Source organism: Rhinopithecus roxellana, chromosome 7, assembly GCF_007565055.1.
Source record: "Rhinopithecus roxellana isolate Shanxi Qingling chromosome 7, ASM756505v1, whole genome shotgun sequence".
Lineage (NCBI taxonomy): Eukaryota > Metazoa > Chordata > Mammalia > Primates > Cercopithecidae > Rhinopithecus > Rhinopithecus roxellana.
This window is the reverse complement of record NC_044555.1, coordinates 101,346,129-101,364,983: the sequence shown is the minus strand read 5'-3', so window position 1 is coordinate 101,364,983 and position 18,855 is coordinate 101,346,129. Positions and strand designations below refer to the sequence as shown.

The 18,855-nt window shown below is 41.3% G+C and overlaps 1 protein-coding gene across 6 annotated transcripts in view; it reads right to left on the bottom strand.

Moving 5' to 3' along the window:
- GPRASP1 (G protein-coupled receptor associated sorting protein 1) overlaps positions 1 to 18,855 on the bottom strand; it is a 71,944-nt gene that overhangs the window by 5,334 nt on the left and 47,755 nt on the right. The window contains exons 1-3 of one of the 6 annotated variants that reach the window (XM_030933437.1): positions 1,489 to 1,704; positions 817 to 907; positions 180 to 247 (exon numbers count right to left, since the gene is read on the bottom strand). The exons of 1 other annotated variant lie outside the window; for it this stretch is intronic. The gene's annotated coding sequence lies outside the window, so the exon portion shown is untranslated. 4 more of the 6 variants (XM_030933438.1, XM_030933436.1, XM_030933440.1 and 1 more) reach the window with 4 other exon arrangements.

Sequence of the window (18,855 nt, the reverse complement as noted above, 5' to 3'; positions counted from 1 at the left end):
CTGAGTCACAACCCAACCTACACCTATCTCGTGTCTCCTGCAAGAAATAAAAAGGATGCTGACACTGTGCAAATCCAGCAGAGTAGAAGTTGAGTCTGCACCCACTGGGCTCAAAGCCACCTGCCATGCTCTCTTTCTCCAACTGTCCCCTGAACTGACTCCTCACCCTTCTCACCAACCTCCAGGGCTGTGAGCCAGTCTCCTCCTCCTTGCCTTTCTTGCAGAACTGGCCAGCCTTAAAGCAGGCCTATGGACAAACAGATGAAAAAGGAAGACAGTCAGGAAATGAGGGGTGGCAGTAGAGCCCTTGGTAGACAAACCAACACCAAGGATAAGAATCCCCATATTATTGATATCTGTCTTTCAACATTCGGGGTTTCGCAGGTGGAATATTCTCGTTTTGTTTAGGCCCTACTTCAAGGTTCTAGAGATAACAACTCCTTCTCCTGACGTCATACCCTTCTCATTACTTCCTTCTCCAATTCTGAGGATTCACCACTAGGTGCGCCACATCCCCTTGCTCTGCGCAGCATAAAACGGGGGAAGGGCGCCGCATATTCTAGAAAACAGGTTGTGTATTGGTACTTGTCAGTATGTCTCCCTCATCATCCCTACCTCCAAAGCTCACCCTTTCAAGTCCCCAGTTTAGGACTGTGGGGGAGGCAGGCAGCAATGAAAGGTGGGGGAAGCGCCTGGAACACCATTAGAGAGGGGAAGATTAGGAAGTGCTCTTGGATGCCTGACCTGCTCTGGTCGCAGTCCCCGACCCCGATTCGGTTCTCCAGTGTTTGGCGCCCACCCCACATCCCCACACACCTCCAGAAATCCAGGCAATACTCGTGCTCCTCCTTTATCTCAAGCCTCTCCTCTACAGATGCTCACTGTGTCCTGTCAGAAGACGCGAGACCTACCGCGCAGACAGAAGACTTTGACATCAACCTGGAGCCTGTGGGAAGGGACAGCACCCAGGATACGCGGCCCCACAGGCCCCTTTCCCGAATCAGGGCCCGGAGCAGCGAACGCGGCCCACCTCCCGTAGGCTGGGCACAGAGCTGGGACGCCGGCCACGAGGGCCTCCGCAGGCGCCCCCACAATTACCTCCCCGGGCGTCCCCCACAACGGCTGGCGTTTGGCCATTTCTCCCGCAGGAGCCTCCCCCACAGCCCTCTCTAGGTATAGAAACCGTCGAGGGCGGCGCGCGGGCGCCTGCAAAGCTGGCCGGGAAGTGGTCAGCGCAGTTCTCCTCCAGACGATCTGACAGCGCCTCTGGAGCCAGCCCCTCAGCCCTTGGCCCGGCCTGGCCCGCACCAGTCAGGGCCTACCCATAGCAGGGATCTCTGGCACTGCGCACCTCTCTCCGGCGCCCGGCTCCGACCGGATCGTCTACTCCTTGCCAGGCTGTCAGGGTCGGGGGGGGGGGGGGCGCAGGTTGCCAGTCGGTCCACCCTGGCGGACCACCCCCACACCACGGCCCCCCGCCTCACGCACCCCGACTTGCCTTCAGAGGCCCAGAGCCCAGGTCGTCCGCCTCCCCCTCCTCTCTTCAGCTCTCCTCTGGCGGCTCCTCAGCTGGATTCCCACCGCTTTCCCAGCGATCCGAATGGCAAAAACGAGTCCCGCCCCCCACGCCTCTGCACCAAACTGGGCAGGGGCTGCGCAGGATGCGACAAGAACCGCTCGCCACGAGGGTGTCGGGAAGGGGGGCGGAGGGATACGGCGCGAAAGTGCTGGAGGCCCCCCTCACACAACCACCTTAGTTCCAACCCAGAGGTGGGCGGGGCCACGACGAGCCCCAGCCTGGGCCTGCGGGTTGGCACCAGGGTGCCTCAGGAGGCCCCCGCGGACCCTAACGTGGCGACCACCACCACATTTCTGGCGCTGCTATAATATATGGCACGGGCGGGCGGCTGCGGGCCTGGGCAGGGGACAGGATCGCGAGGTCGGGAAGAGCCGCCCTGGAGGGAGCAGCGGATGGATACCAAACCGCTCCTTGGTGTGTCTGCACCCCCGCCCCAACCCCCCTCCTACAAGGACTGCTGGGTGTTTGCCCTCTCCCTCTCCCTAGTCTGCTCACACTCCTTCTTGGATGCTAATGGGAGAGGGGGTGTCAGTACTGCAGTGTGGGAGGGGAGAGGCGATTTCAGGCCAGACAGACCCGGGGCTCTAGGGTGGTCGTCCTGTGCGTTTCTCAGCTTCATGGAGTCACGCAGGGGAGGAAAGTACACCTGCTCTTAAGTGAATTCTGGGGCAGGGGGCTCCCATCAAGCCCTCAACACTGCCCCTCTTCTAAAAGAAGGTAGACCTAGACCTCTGACCCAGGAAACCAACCACTGGTCTGCACCAGACTCATTTCTTTCTGCCACACTGCTTTTTCTCATTTCAAATGGTGGCTCACGTTGGCGTTGCACCGTCCCCACAGTTGCCCCCAAAAGAGGGCCTTTCCCTGTCAGGACCCGCAGGAGGTCATAATAATAGTCCTCTCTCTGATGACACCAGGTAGGGATGGTCCTGGCTCTTCTTTGGTTCCCTGTCAAGTCTTCTCTTGCCATGATACTTGGCACTGTGGAAACGTGGCTGGTATTCGAACCAGCTTGGATCTCAGCCACCTGCCACAACGACCTATTGTTTAAGCAGTCATTCTCAGGAGAGGATCTCACCGTGCACCCCCCTCCCTGAGACAAAGCGACCTGGCTCCTTTTGAATCCTCTTCTTTCACCTCTACATCCGTCCTCTACTCTTGAGCCCCTCCTTTCCCTGCTTCCTGCATGGGACAGAGCAATGTGGTTAAACACCAAGTCGATGTTGTTACTGCTGTCCATTTGAAAACTCATTTAGACGCTACCCTCATTGTGTTTGGCAGGTAACGGTCCCCTAAAGATGTCCATGTCCTGTTCTCCGGAACATGTACCATTTTCTATTACCTGACCAAGGATCATTAAGATTGCTATTCAGCTGAGTTTAAGATTATGCTAGACTGGCCAATGTAATTGAAAGGGTACTTTAGATGTAGAAGGCAGGGACTCCATGTTAGATTGAAGCAGCATGAGAAAGTCTACACTAGTCATTGTTGGCTTTGAAGATGGAAGGAAGCCAAGATCCAAGAAATACAGGCTGTCTCCAGAACCTGGAAAAGACAAACAGATTCTTCCCTAGAAATCCCAGAGGGATAGCTCCTCTGGCAACATCTTTATTTTAGTGTGCTGAAGCCCTTTGCAGATTTCCAACCTCCAGGACTGTAAGATAATAATAAATTGGTATTATTTTAAGCCATTCCATGTATGGTAACTGGTTCCAGGGTAGTAGCCCAAGACCTATCTGGTTTAACTTTTATATAACAAAGTTGTGCATTGTCTTTCAGTTGCCAGGGACCCTCAGATCATGTTACCTGAGCATCACCAGATGAACCAAGCATGCAATCAGAGGGAGAACGTTAGTGTTTGGAATTAGGAGCAGGGCTGAATTAAGAAATGGACACTGCATGGCAGGATCCAGTCAGATCATGCCTCTCAGCATCACCTCATTGTAAGATCAAAAGCCACCAGGATATACCCTTAATACCCTATGTTTACAAAAACCTTTAGGGCCGGGCACGGTGGCTCGCGCCTGTAATCCCAGCACTTTGGGAGGCCGAGATGGACAGATCACGAGGTCAGGAGATCGAGATCACGGTGAAACCCCGTCTCTACCAAAAAATACAAAAAAATTAGCCGGGCGCAGTGGTGGACGCCTGTAGTCCCAGCTACTGGGGAGGCTGAGGCAGAAGAATAGCGTGAACCTGGGAGGCGGAGCTTGCAGTGAGCCCAGATCACGCCACTGCACTCCAGCCTGGGAGACAGAGGGAGGCTTCGTCTCACAAAAAAAAAAAAAAAAAAAAAAAAAAAAAAAGAAAGAAAGAAAGAAAACCTGACCCAGCCCCCATCTCAGGGAGACACTGTTTTGGGAAGTATCCCTAGTGTTCTCATTACTTTGTTACAAGTAATAAATCCCCTTACTAAATCCTTGCTGTGGTCATGGGGTTGATGTCAAATGACTGAACCTACCCACTGTGTTGGTTGGTAACAACAGCAGGAGTAGGAACAGAATACACTCACCATCCTGATGAATTCTATTCCCATTGCCTTTCTTTACCTGTGCTTCAGTCTCTGAAAAATACTTTAGGGCTCATCTCACCAATATAGCCACCAATCCCCTTCAATGTTTTATAAGTATGTCCAAAATCACACTTGTGCAAGCTTCTGTGGTAATTCTGGAGGTACTAGGATCTTTATTCCAAGATATTTACTGACAGATGAATGGTTCTACCAAAAGCTGACAAATTTTACTGTGTGAAACTTTAAAATGTGTGTTGGACAATTTGTTGTCAGTACTCTTAGAAAACATCGTCTTGTATTGGTTAGTATGTATCGAAGTGATAAAGGCCCTACTTTAAGCTTTTCATGTGTTAGCTTTGTATGGGTATGTATCAAATAGATTATTATTTTTAAAACCTTTGAGCAAATAAAAGATTGAAATAAGATATTCTGACTGCTAAGCACTATTTATTTCCTTCTATAATTGATTCCAGTTCAATAAATTCCAACAGTCATCTTTCTACTCCTCAGTGCCTACACTAGCACCTGTGTAACCCTGACTTACCTCTGAAATCTAAATGTCAGAGCCAAATAAACTACAAGCATTAAGTCCATGATACAGATGCAGCTGTGCTCACTCATCATACTCACTGTTTTCTTCCAAATCCCACCCACCACTCTCACGCATGCTCATGAACTTGCACACCAGCCTATCACTCGGCTGTTCGCCTCTTGTCTGTCTCAGTCACCATGGTCACGGACTTGTTTTTGCCTATTTAGTTTTACTTGCCTCTATACCGTCCTTTATGGGCCTCAAGCAAAGCTTCCTTCTGAGACTTCTCTTTTGGCCAAGGCTGAGCCAAACCCTATGTTTTCTTATAATGTATCTCCTTCTATCCCAAAGTTTCAAAGGTTGTACACAGAAATTAAAGTCCCCTGTAGTCAGGAATAACTAGGCTGAGGTGGGTCTGGTGAACTATATGGTGAAATTGGCCCAAGAGATGTCTATTTTCAGTGTAGCCTGAAAATGCTATGGGAAAGATCTCAGCCTGCCTCTACTACCTGAGACAGGGTACATTTGCAGAACTGGTGGGGAGGCCTGACCGAAGAATATTTTCAGGTCATATTTGGGATGGGGTCTACTTCAAGAGAATTAATCTTGAAGAAAAACCAAGTCAGGCACAAGGACCCCAGCCCATGAACAATGCCTTGCCATTAGGGAAGTATAGCTATTCTAATAGCAACACTGAAATTATTATAGAACTCCTATTTGTGCCTGTTCCAACAGAAACCCTCAACTGTATATCTATCATAGCAAAGGCAGGTTTATACATACACAGGAAATAACTGTCTTTTAGTAAACTCTATAACGCTCCAATGTGCAGATCCCATTAATAAAGCATAACCTAAAGAGAGGAAAATATCCTCCCAACATGGATTTAAACTTTTGACTACTACTCAGCTCTGACATCATGATAACCCTGTGTATAGGCGGGGTTAGGAAAATTAGAACAGTTAGAGGACCTTAAGTGCCTGGCAATACAGCTTAGAATGGCAGCAACAACTGGAAGAATCACAGGAAAACCCCAAAAATTCAGACATGGGAAATACTCCTTGAGGATTTTTAGAACTATAGAAGCTGGCAAGGAGAGCTAATTAGCTTTACAGGGAGAAGAAAACCTGAATTTCCACAATGCCAATAAATATTAGAAATTAATGGAATGTCAAATTGCTTTCTATAATAGAAAAAATAATGAGAAATCTACACTACCTTTTGTTGTTGTTTCTAATTAACTAACCATCACTTCCTGCCTCATCATGAGAGGGCCTCATCACAGCCTGCATCTAACCAGCAAATGAGAAAAAGGATAATAGAAGTAGTTCATTTCCTTCTTAAAATCCATGGTGAGGAAATGCTCACATCATTTCCACTCACATTCCATTGATGGGACTTGATATGGTTTGACTGTGTCCCCACCCAAATCTCCACTCGAATTGTACCTCCCAGAATTCCCACGTATTGTAGGAGGGACCCAGCGGGAGGTAATTGAATCATGGGGACCGGTCTCTCCCATGCTGTTCTCATGATAATGAATAAGTCTCACAAAATCTGATGGGTTTATCAGGCGTTTCTATTTGTGCTTTTTCCTTATTTTTATATTGTCACTGCCATGTAAGAAGTGCCTTTTACCTCCTGCCATGATTCTGAGGCCTCCCCAGTCATGTGGAAGTATAAGTCCAATTAAACCTCTTTTTCTTCCCAGTCTCGGGTATGCATCTATCAGCTGCGCGAAAACAAACTAATACAGTAAATTGGTACCAGTAGAGTGGGGTGTTGCTCAAAAAACACCCCAAAATATGAAAGTGACTTTGAAACTGGGTAACAGGAAGAGTCGTTGGAACAGGGCTCAGAAGAAGACAGAAAATGTGGGAAAGTTTGGAACTTTCTAGAGACTTGTTGAATGGCTTTGCCCAAAATGTTGATAGCGATACGGACAATAAAATTCAGGCTGAGGTGGTCTCAGATGGAGATGAGGGACTTGTTGGGAACTGGAGCAAAGGTGACTCTTGTTATGTTTTGGCAAAGAGACTGGCAGCATTTTGCCCCTGCCATAGAGATCTGTGGAACTTTGAACTTCAGAGAGATAATTTAAGGTATCTGGTGGAATAAATTTCTAAGCAGCAAAGCATTCAAGAGGTAACTTGGGTGCTGTTAAAGGCATTCAGTTTTATAAGAGAAGCAGAGCATAAAAGTTTGGAAAGTTTGCAGCCTGACTATGTGATAAGAAATAAAAACCCATTTTCTGGGGAGAAATTCAAGCCGGCTGCAGAAATCTGCATAAGTAGCAAGGAGCCTAATGTTAATCCCCAAGACCAAGGGGAAAATGTCTCCAGGCCATGTCAGAGAACTTCCCGGCAGTCCCTCCAATCACAGGCCCGGAGGCCCAGGAGGAAAAACTGTTCTTGTGGGCTGGGCACAGGGTTCCCATGCTGTATGCAGCCTGGGCACTTGGTGCCCTGTGTCCCAGCTGCTCCAGCTGTGGTCAAAAGGGGCCTACAGCTTGGGCTGTGGCTTCAGAGGGTGGAAGCCCCAAGCCTTGGCAGTTTCCACGTGGTGTTGAGCATTCAGGTGTACAGAAGTCAAGAAGTGAGGTTTGGGAACTTCTGCCTAGATTTCAGAATGTAAGAAATGCCTGGATGCCCAGGTAAAAGTTTGCTACAGGGGCGGGGCCCTTAAGTGCAGAAGGGAAATGTGGAGTCAGAACACTCACACAGAGTCCCTACTTAGGCACCACCTAGCGGAGCTGTGAGAAGACGGCCACCATCCTCCAGACCCCAGAATGGTAGATCCACTGACAGCTTGCACCGTGTACATGGAAAAGCCACAGACAATGCCAACCCATGAAAGCAGCTAGGAGGGAGGCTGTACCCTGCAAAGCCACAGGGCAGAGCTGCCCAAGACTGTGGGAACCCACTTCTTGCATCAGCATGACCTGGATGTGAGACCTAGAGTTGAAGGAGATCATTCTGAAGCTTTAAAATTTGACTGCCCCACTGGATTTCAGACTTGCATGGGCCCTGTAACCCCTTCTTTTTGGCCAATTTCTCCCATTTGGAATGGTTGTATTTACCCCACTACCTGCACCCCCGTTGTATCCAGGAAGAAACTAGACTGGTTTTGACTTTACAAGTTCATAGGCAGAAAGGACTCGCCTTGTCTCACGAGACTTTGGACTGTGGACTTTTGGGTTGATGCTGAAATGAATTAAGACTTTGGGGGATTGTTGGGAAGCCATAATTGGTTTTAAAATGTGAGGACATGAGATTTGGAAGGGCCAGGGGCAGAATGATATGGTTTGGCCTTGTCCCCACCAAAATCCCAACTCAAATAGTATCTCCCAGAATTCCCATGTGTTGTGGTTAGGACCCATGAGGAGGTAATTGAATCAGGAGGGGTAGTCTCTCCTGTGCTATTCTTATGATAGTGAATAAGACTCATGAAATCTTACTGGCTTATCAGGGGTTTCTGATTTTGTTTCTTCCTCATTTTTCTCTTGCTGCCGCCATGTAAGAAGTGCCTTTTACCTCCTGCCATAATTCTGAGGCCTCCCGAGCCATGTGGAACTGTAAGTCCAATTAAACCTCTTTTTGTTCCCAGTTTCGGGTACATCTTTATCAGCAGCATGAAAACAAACTAATACAGGACTCAATCACCATTTATTAAAAATCTTGTCCTTTTTCTACATGTGGTGATGGTAATGAGAGAACTGGATATCCACAGATAAAAGAATAAAGTTGTCTCAGCAAACTAAAAATAGAGGAGAACTTCCTCAACTTGATACAGGGCATTTACCAAAAACCTACAGCTAACATCATACTTAATGGTGAGAAACTTGGTTTATCAGTAAGATCAGGAACGAGGCAGATATTTTCCCTTTCACTACTGCTTTTCTAGGTCATAATGGAAATCCTAGCTAATGCAGTAAAGACAAGAAAAAGAAATTAAAGTTATACTGACTGGAAGAAAGAAAACTGTTTTCATGTGCAGATGAAATGATTGTGTATGTACAAAATACGAAAGAAGTGACAACAACAAAAAAACTTCTGGAACTGATAAGCAATTATGGCAAGGTTGCAGAATACAAGATTAATATATTTTAAAAATGACTTTCCTAAATACAAGCAATGAAAAAGTAGAATTTGTAATTTAAAAACGATAACATTTAGCACCTAAAAGTGAAACACTTAGGTATAAATCTAGCAGAATATGCACAATATCTATAGGAGTGAAACTATGAAACACTGATGAAGGAAATAAAATAACTAAATAAATGCAGAGATATTCCATGTACATGGATAGGAGGATTCAATATTGTCAAGATACTAATTCTTTCAAATTTGATCTAGAAATTCAGTGCAATCCCAACCAAAATTGCAGCAAGTTATTTTGTAGCTACTGACAAACTGATTCTGAAGTTTATATGGAGAGGCAAAAGGCCCATAATAGCTGACACACTATTGGAGAAGAACAAAGTTGACCAACACTACCCAACTTTAAAAATTACTATAAAGCTATAGTAATCAAAACAGTGTGCTATCAACAAAAGGACAGGCAAATAAATGCAACAGAACAGAGAGCCCAGAAATAGACCCATGTAAATATGGCCAACTGATCTTTAACAAAGGAGCAAAGGCAAAACAATAGAGAAAAGAGAGTCTTTTCAATAAATTATGCTGAAACAACTGAACACCCACATGCAAAAAAAAAAATCTAGACACAGACTACACATTTCACAAAAATTAACTCAAAATGGATAACAGAACTAAAAGTAAAATGCAAAATACAGCTCCTAGATGATTACATTTTCTAAAAGTCTAGATTACCTTGTGTATGGTGACAATTCTCTAAATATAATATCAAAGGTATGATTCATGAAATAAGGTATTGGTTAGCTGGACTTCATTAAAAGTAACAACTTCTACTCTGAGAAAGGCACTGTTAAGGTAATGAGAAGATAAGCCACAAACCAGGACAAAATATTTGCAAAAGACATATGTGATAAACAACTGTTATCTATAATATACAAAGAACTCTTAAAACCAAACAATAAGAAAACTAACAACAAGATTAAAAAATGGGCTAAGGACCTTAACAGTAACCTCATCTAAGAAGATATACAGATGGCAAATAAACATATGAAAAGATGCTCCACATTATATGTCATTGGGAAAATGCAAATTAAAACAGTAGTGAGATACCATTATACACTTAATTAAATAGTCAACATGTAGGACACTGACACCACTAAGTGCTGGAAAGGAGGTAGAGCAACAGAAACTTATTTAGTGCTGGTAGGAATGCAACATGATATAGCCACTTCAGAAGATGGCCATGGTTTCTTAGAAAACTAAATATATTCTTAGCAAATAATACAGAAATGGAACTCCTCAGTATTCACGCAAGTGAGCTGAAAATGTATGTCCACACAAAAACTTGCACATGGATGTTTCTAGCAGCTTTATTTATAATTGCCAATAATTGGAAGTAACCAAGATGTCCTCTACTAGATTAATAGATAAACTGCAGTATATCCAGACAATTGAATATCATCCACCACTAAAAATAAATAAGCTATCAAGACATGAAAAGATCTGGATGAAACTTAAACTCATATTACTAAGTAAAAAAAAAAAGCTCTGTAAAAAGGCTACATACTGTTCATCTTGCAGTTCCAGTGGATACAATATTTTTCTTCCTCCCTATTTTGGGGACTTGGTTAGTCTATTCCGGTATCATACCATGGAAGGGAGAAGATTTTATTGCATATAACTTACATGATTATGTAATATGATGAATATTTGGCTGAAATAAAAAATATGAAGCTAGATTCCTTTTCATACTGTATGTAATATTTAATTCCAAATAGATTAAAGACAAAATATAAGAGCTAAAATTATCACACTCTTAGAACAGTGATATGGTTTGGTTGTGTCCCCACCCAAAATCTCATCGTGAATTGTAACCTGTGTAATCCCCATAATCCTCATGTGACAAGGGCAGGACCAGGTGGTGGCAATTAGATCACGAGGGCAGCTTCCCCCAGACTGTTCTCGTGATAATGAGTGAGCCTCACAAGATCTGGTGGTTTTATAAGTGTCTAGCATTTACCCTGCTTGCACTAACTCCGTACTGCCACCCTGTGAAGAAGATGCCTGCTTCTCCTTTGCCTTCTGATATGATTGTAAGTTTCCTGAGGCCTTCTCAGCAGTGTGAAACTGTAAGTCAATTAAATCTCTTTCCTTTATAAATTAACCAGTCTTGGGTGTTTCTTCCTAGCAGTGTGAGAGCGGACTAATTCAAATACATAGGGGTAAACCTTCATGACCTTAGATTTGGCAATGGTTTCTTGGATATAATACCAAAAGCAAGATTAAGAAAAGAAAGAAAAAAACAGATTAAATGGACTTCATCAAAAAATTTCACCCATGGCTAAAACACCAAAATCAACAGCAACAAAAGCCAAAATTGACAAATGGGATCTAATTAAACTAAAGAGCTTCTGCACAGCAAAAGAAACTATCATCAGAGTGAACAGGCAGCCTACAGAACAGGAGAAAATTTTTGCAATCTATCCATCTGAAAAAGGGCTAATATCTAGAACCTACAAAGAACTTAAACAAACTTACAAGAAGAAAAACAACCCCATCAAAAAGTGGGCACAGGATATGAACAGACACTTCTCAAAAGAAGACATTTATGTGGCCAACAAACATAAGAAAGCATATGAAAAAAAAGCTCATCATCACTGGTCATTAGAGATATGCAAATCAAAACCACAATGAGATACCATCTCATGCCAGTTACAACGGCAATCATTAAAAAGTCAGGAAACAACAGATGCTGGAAAGGATGTGGAGAAATAGGAACGCTTTTACACTGCTGGTAGGAGTGTAAATTAGTTCAACCATTGTGGAAGATAGTGTGACGATTCCTCAAGGATCTAGAACTAGAAATACCATTTGACCCAGCAATCCCATTACTGAGTATATACCCAAAGGATTATAAATAATTCTGCTATAAAGACACATGCACATGTATGTTTATTGTGGCACCATTCACAATAGCGAAGACTTGTAACCAACCCAAATGCCCATCAATGATTGACTGGATAAAGAAAATTTGGCACATATACACCATGGAATACTATGCAGCCATAAAAAAGGATGAGTTCATGTCCTTTGCAGGGACATGGATGAAGCTGGAAACCATCATTCTCAGCAAACTAACACAGGAACAGAAAACCAAACACTACATGTTCTCACTCAAGTGGGAGTTGAACAATGGGAACACATGGAAACAGGGAGGGGAATGTCACACACTGGGGCCTGTCGGGGGGTGCAGGGCTAGGGAAGGCATAGCATTAGGAGAAATGCCTAATGTAGATGATGGGTTGATGGGTGCAGCAAACCACCATGGCACGTGTATACCTATGTAACAAAGCTGCATGCTCTGCACATGTATCCCAGAACTTAAAGTATAATAATAATAAAAATAAGAAAATGGAAATTGATTTTTAAAAAAATTTGCAATGTGCATCAAAAGACAACACTAAGAAAATTAACAGAATGGGAGAAAACATTTGCAAATAATTTATCTGATGAGGGTTTAATATTCAGAAAATATAAAGAACTCCTACAACTCAACAGCAAAAAGAGACAACCCAACCTAAAATGGGCAAAAACTTGAATAAATATTTTCCCAAAATGACATAAAAATGGTCAATATGCACGTGAAAGGATTCTCAACATCATTAATCATTAGGGAAATGCAAATCTAAAACAAACTGAAACACTGCTTTACACCTCCTATGATTAGTATAATTTTAAAAAACAGAAAAACAAGCATTGGTGAGAATATGGAGAAACTGGAACCCTACTGGAAATGTATAACCGTGCAGTCATTGTGGAAAAGGTTTGGCAATGCCTCAAAAAGCTAAATAGAATTACCATATGATCTTACCATTCTTCACCTAGATAATATATCCAAGAAAAAAGAAAAGAGGTATTTAAACAAAAACTTGTACTCAAGTGTTCATAATATTAATAGCCCTATTCACAAAAGACAAATGACTTAAATCTATCCAAATATCCATCAAGTGATGAACAGACACACAAAATGTGATACATACACATAATAACATTTTCAGCCAGAAAAAGAATGAAGTTCAGATACATGCTACAACATGAATGAACCTTGAAAACATTATGCAAAGTAAAAGAAACCAGACACAAAAAGACAACTATTGTATTATTTCACTCATTTGATATATCTAGAATAGGCAAATTAATAGAGATAGAAAGTAGAAGTTACCAAGTGCTCCGAGGAAAGGAAAATACTTAATTATTTAAAAGTTTCTATTTAGAATGAGGTATTCATTTCCTTGGGCTGCTGTAACACAAACTGAATGGCTTAAACAACAGACATTTATTTTTGCACAGTTCCATAGGGTAGAAGTCTGAGATAAAGGTGTCTGCAGGCCCACGCTCCCTCTGAAGGCATACGGGAAGGATTTGTTTCAGGCCTTTCTCCTAGCTTCTGGTGGTTTGTTGGCAATCTTTGGTGTTCTTTGACTTCTTTGTATCACTCTGATCTTTTTCTTCATCTTCACTTGGCACTCTCCCTGTGTGCTTGCCTCTGTGTCCAAATTTCCCCTTTTTATAAGGACACTAATCATATTGGATTAGGATTCCAGCCTAATTATCTCATGTTAATTTGAATACTTTTATAAAGATCCTACATCCAAATAAGGTCACATTAATATTAAGGGATAGGATTCCAACATATCTTTTGTAGGGGCACAACTCAAACTATAAGAGGTGATAAAAAGTTTTAGAAGAAGATAGTGGTGACAGATGTACAACAGTGTGAATGTAATTAATGACACTTAAATGTCCACTTAAAATGGTTAAAATGGCAAATTTTGTGTTATATTTTACCCTAATTAACAAAAGATACCACACATTCTCCTCTCTCCTCAAACAATAATCACCTCCTACATATTACTCGCTTTGAGTTGATGACTTTGGTTCTTATTTCATTGAAAAAAATAGCAATTAGAATGTAACTTTTATAAACTCCTATCACTATATCTACTATACCACTTGCATCTATGCACATAAATTCTGCCTTTTCTGCTATTCTATGAATGAATTGTCCAGGCTCTTATCTAAAGCCAGCTTCTCTATTTGCTTACCAGATGATAGCCCATCTGCTCTATTCAAGGTCATTGTTCCGGCAATTTTCTTCTCTCTTCTGTCATAAAAATTTCCCTCTCAATTTCTGTTGTCCAGTTCTACATGAAGCTTGGAAGTCACCACTCTATCCTAACAAGTAAAAAGTTGAACAAACTGAAAAATTAACCATTATTCCTAGATCTGTAAGAGAAGTGAGGTCAGAAGGCAAACCTCTGTCCCAAAAATTGGAAGAGAAAGTCATAGATGGAGAGAATCACAACACACTTTAACAGAAACCTCTTTGGGAACCAGTGCTAGGGTAGGAAAATCTGAACTGTAATTCACAAATTGCTGAAAGCTAGGTGTGTACAAATCTGAGAGTTAAAAATTCCAGGAAGATCCACTAATGGGGGATCCCATGCTTTTGTGACTTCAAGACTAACTGTAAAGCTATAGTAATCAAAGACAGTATGGTACCAGTGAAAGGAAGGACAACAGATAGAGAGCAATGCAACAGAACAGAGAGCCCAGAAATAGATCCATATAAATATAGTCAACTGATCTTTGACAAAGGAGCAAAGGCAATACAATGGAGAAAGGACAGTCTTTCTGATAAATTATGCTGGAACAACTGGACATACACACGCAAAAAAATTAATCTAGATACATACGTTATACCTTTCAAAAATTAACTAAAAATAGATCACAGTCTTAAATATAAAGTATATCTCCTAGAAAATCACATAAGATAAAATCTGGATGACCCTGGTTTGGTGATGACATAGACACACTACTAAAGGCAATGATCCATGAAAAAAGATGCGTGTATGAGGGGTGATGAAGAGAGGTTATTTAATGGGTACAAACATACAGTTAGATAGAAGGAATAAGTTCTAATGTTCAATAGCATAATAGGGTGATTATAGTTAATAACTATATATTATATATGTCAAAAAAGCTAGAAAAGAGAACTTGAAATGTTTCCAATGCATAGAAATGACAAATACTAGAGGCGATGGATACCCTAAATACCTTGACTTGATAATTACACATTCTATCCATGTAACAAAACATTACATGTACCCCATAATATGTAAAAATACTATGTATTACTAAAAAACATAAAAAGCAAGGTTTTTTAAAATAAAGAATTAATAAGCTGTACTTCATTACAATTAAACATTTCTGGTCTGCAAAACATGCTGTCAAGAGGCTGAGGCCACAGACTGGAGAAAATGCTTACAAAAGACATATCTGGTGAAAGTATTGTTAACCAAAATATACAAAGAACTCTTAAAATCAACAATAAGAAAACAAACACCACAATTTAAAAACAGGCCAGCTATCTTAACAGATATACCTTAACAGATATATCCTCACCTAAGAAGATATAGAGATGGCATATGAACATATGAAAAGACATTCCACATCATATATCATTAGGTAAATGCTAATTATAAAAACAATGAGATACCAATACACAACTATTAGGATGGCCAAAATCCAAACACTTACAGTGCCAAATACTGGTGAGGATATGAGGCAACAGGAAGTGTCATTCATTGCTGGTGGAATACAAAATTGTAGAGCTAATTTGGAGGGCAATTTAGCAGTTTCTTACAAAACTAAATGTACTTAGCATACAATTCAGTAATTGCTCTCCTTGGTATTTACCCAGATAAACTGAAAACACATCCACACCAAAACCTGCACGTTGATGTGTTTAGCAGCTTTATTCATAATTGTCAAACATGGAGACATCAAAGATGTCCTTCAGTAGGTGAATGGATAAATACACTGCGGTACATCCAGACAATGGAATATTATGCAGCACTCAAAAGAAATGAGCAACCAAGCCGTGAAAACACATGGAAGAAATTTTAATGCATATTAGTAAGTGAAATAAACCAGTCTAAAAAGGCTACATACTGTTTTATTCCAACTATATGATGTAAAATCAAAACTATGGAAAGAGTAAAAGGATCAGTGGTTGCCAAGGTTAGGGGGGAGGGAGGAATGAATAAGCTGAGCACAGAGGATTTTTGGGCTAGTGAAAATACTCTGTATTATAATATAATGATAGATACATGACATTATATATTTTTCCAAATCCATAGAACATACAACACCAAGAGCGAACCCTAATGTGAACAGTGGAGTTTGGGTGATAATGATGTGTCAATGTAGGTTCATCAATTTTAGCACATGGAGTCACTGTTGTGGAGAATGTTGGCAATGGGTGAGACTATGCATGGTTGGGGGCAGGAAATACATGGGATAACTTTGTTCTTTCCTCTCACTTTTTTATTGTGAACCTTAAACTGCTCTTTAAAAAATAGTCTACACAAATTTTCCTCTCTCCTGGAATATTCTCATCAGCATGAAAACATGCTGTACTATTCCCTATCTTGAAAAACAAAATTCTCCCTGTACCTATATCATTCCAGAGCTAATGCCCCAATTCTCTGATATGTTTTGCTGTAGAACCCCTCAAAATAGTTGTCAATTGTTACCAGACACTGTCTCCTCTTTTTCCCTTCAAACCACTCCAGTCTTTTATCCTACAATCCAATGAAGTTGGATTCATTGGATTCATTTTATCCTACAATCCAGTGAAGTTGAATGCTCCACTGAAACTGCTTTCCTCAAGATTTCCAATGATCTCCATGTTGCCAAATCCAATACTCAATCCTCAATCCTCTTGTGGATCTATCATGGTAGTGAGCATATAATTTATCATCCAAATCAGGGCACTTCTAAGAGTAAAAAAGAGTCTTATTAACAATTATTCCTGTACAACAGGCATAAACCAGGACTGTCCTGGGAAACTAAAGGATATTTGGTCATTTGGCTACCAGTAGTGTTAGACAGGGTTGATCACTCCCTCCTCTGTGAAACATCTTCTTGACTTGGCTTCCAACATACTATATGTTCCTGGTTTTTCTCCTACCTTACTGGCTACTCCTTGACTGCACCTTATTAACCTTTGCTTTTGATGATTTATTATAATCTCCTGTATCTCAACTTTGAAATGCTGCAAAGCCTAATCTTTTTTTAACTTTTAGGTTTGGGGGCACATGTGAAGATTTGTTATGTTACATAGGTAAACTCATGTCAGGGGAATTTGTTGTACAGATTATTTCATCACCCAGGTATTAAGCCCAGTACCTATTAATTACTTTTCCTGATCCTCTCTCTCCTCCCACCCTCAATTCTCAAGTAGACCCCAGTGTCTGTTGTTTCCTTCTTTGTGTTCATAAGTTCTTATCATTTAGCTCCCATTTATAAGTGAGAACATGCAGTATTTGGTTTTCTGTCCTTGTATGAGTATGCTAAGGATGATAGCCTCCAGTTCCATCCATGTTCCTATGAAAGACATGATCTAATTCTTTTAGTGGCCGCATAGTTTTCCATTGTGTATATGTACCACATTTTCTTTATCCGGTCTCTCATTGATGGGCATTTAGGTTGATTCCATGTCTTTGCCACTGTGAATAGTGCTGCAATGAACATTCACATCCATGTGACTTCACAGTAGAATGATTTATACTCTTCTGGGTATATACCCAGTGATGGGACTGCTGGGTCAAATGGTAGTTCTGCTTTTTTTTTTGAGGAATTGCCATACTGCTTTCCACAATGGATCCACAAACAGTGTATAAATGTTCCTTTTCTTCCACAATCTTGCCAGCATGTTATTTTTTGACTTTTTAATAAGAGCCATTCTGACTGGCGTGAGATTGTATCTCATTGTGGTTTTGATTTGCATTTCTCTAATAATCAGTGATACTAATCCTTTTTTCATATGCTTGTTGGTCGCATGTATGTCTTCTTTTAAAAACTGTCTGTTCAAGTCTTTTGCCCAATTTTGAATAGGGTTTTTTCCTCTTGTAAATTCGTTTAAGTTCCTCATAGATACTAGATATTAGACCTTTGTCAGATGAACACTTTGCAAATATTTTCTCCCATTCTGTAGTTTGTCTGTTTACTCCATTGACAGTTACTTTCTCTGTGCAGAAGCTCTTAAGTTTAATTAAATTCCACTTGTCAATTTTTGCTTTTGCTGCAATTGCTTTTGACCTCTTCATCATGAAATCTTTGCCTGTTCCTATGTCCAGATTGGTATTACCTAGGTTGTCTTCCGGGTTTTTATAGTTTTGAGTTTTACATTTAAGTCTTCTATCCATCTTGAGTTGATTTTTGTATACGATGTAAGGGGTCCAGCTTAAATTTTCTGCATATGGCTAGCCAGTTATCCCACCACCATTTATTGACTAGGGAGTCTTTTCCCCATTGCTTGTTTTTGTCAGGTTTGTCGAAAATCAGATGGCCGTAGGTGTACAGTCTTATTTCTGGGCTCTCTACTTTGTTCCATTGGTCTATGTGTCTGTTCTTGTACCAGTACCGTGCTGTTTTGGTTACTGTAGCCTGTATAGTTTGAAGTCAGGTAGTGTGATGCCTCCAGCTTTATTCGTCTTGCTTAGGGTTGCCTTTGCTATTCGGTCTCTTCTTTGGTTTCACATGAATTTTAAAATAGTTCTTTTCTAGTTCTGCAAAACATGCCGTTGGTAGTTTCATAGGAATAACACTGAATCTGTAAATTGCCTTGGGCAGAATAGCCATTTTAATGATATTGACTCTTCCTATCCATGAGCATGGAATGTTTTTCCATTTGTTTGTGTCATCTCTGATTTCTTTGAGCAGTGTTCTCATTGCAGAGATCTTTCACTTCCCTGGTTAGCTATATTCTTACATATTTTGTTCTTTTTGTGGCAATTCTAAATGAGATTGCCTTCCTGATTTGGCTCTCGGTTTGGCTGTTGTTGCTATATAGGAATGCTAGTGATTTTTGTACATTGATTTTGTATCCTGAAATTTGCTGAAGTTGTTTATTAGCTAAAGGAAATTTGGGGCCAAGACTATGGGGTTTTCTAGATATAGAATCATGTCGTCTGCAAAAAGAGATAGTTTGACTTTCTCTCTTCCTATTTTGGATGCCCTTTTGTTCTGTCTCTTGCCTGATTGCTCTGGATAGGACTTCTAACACTAT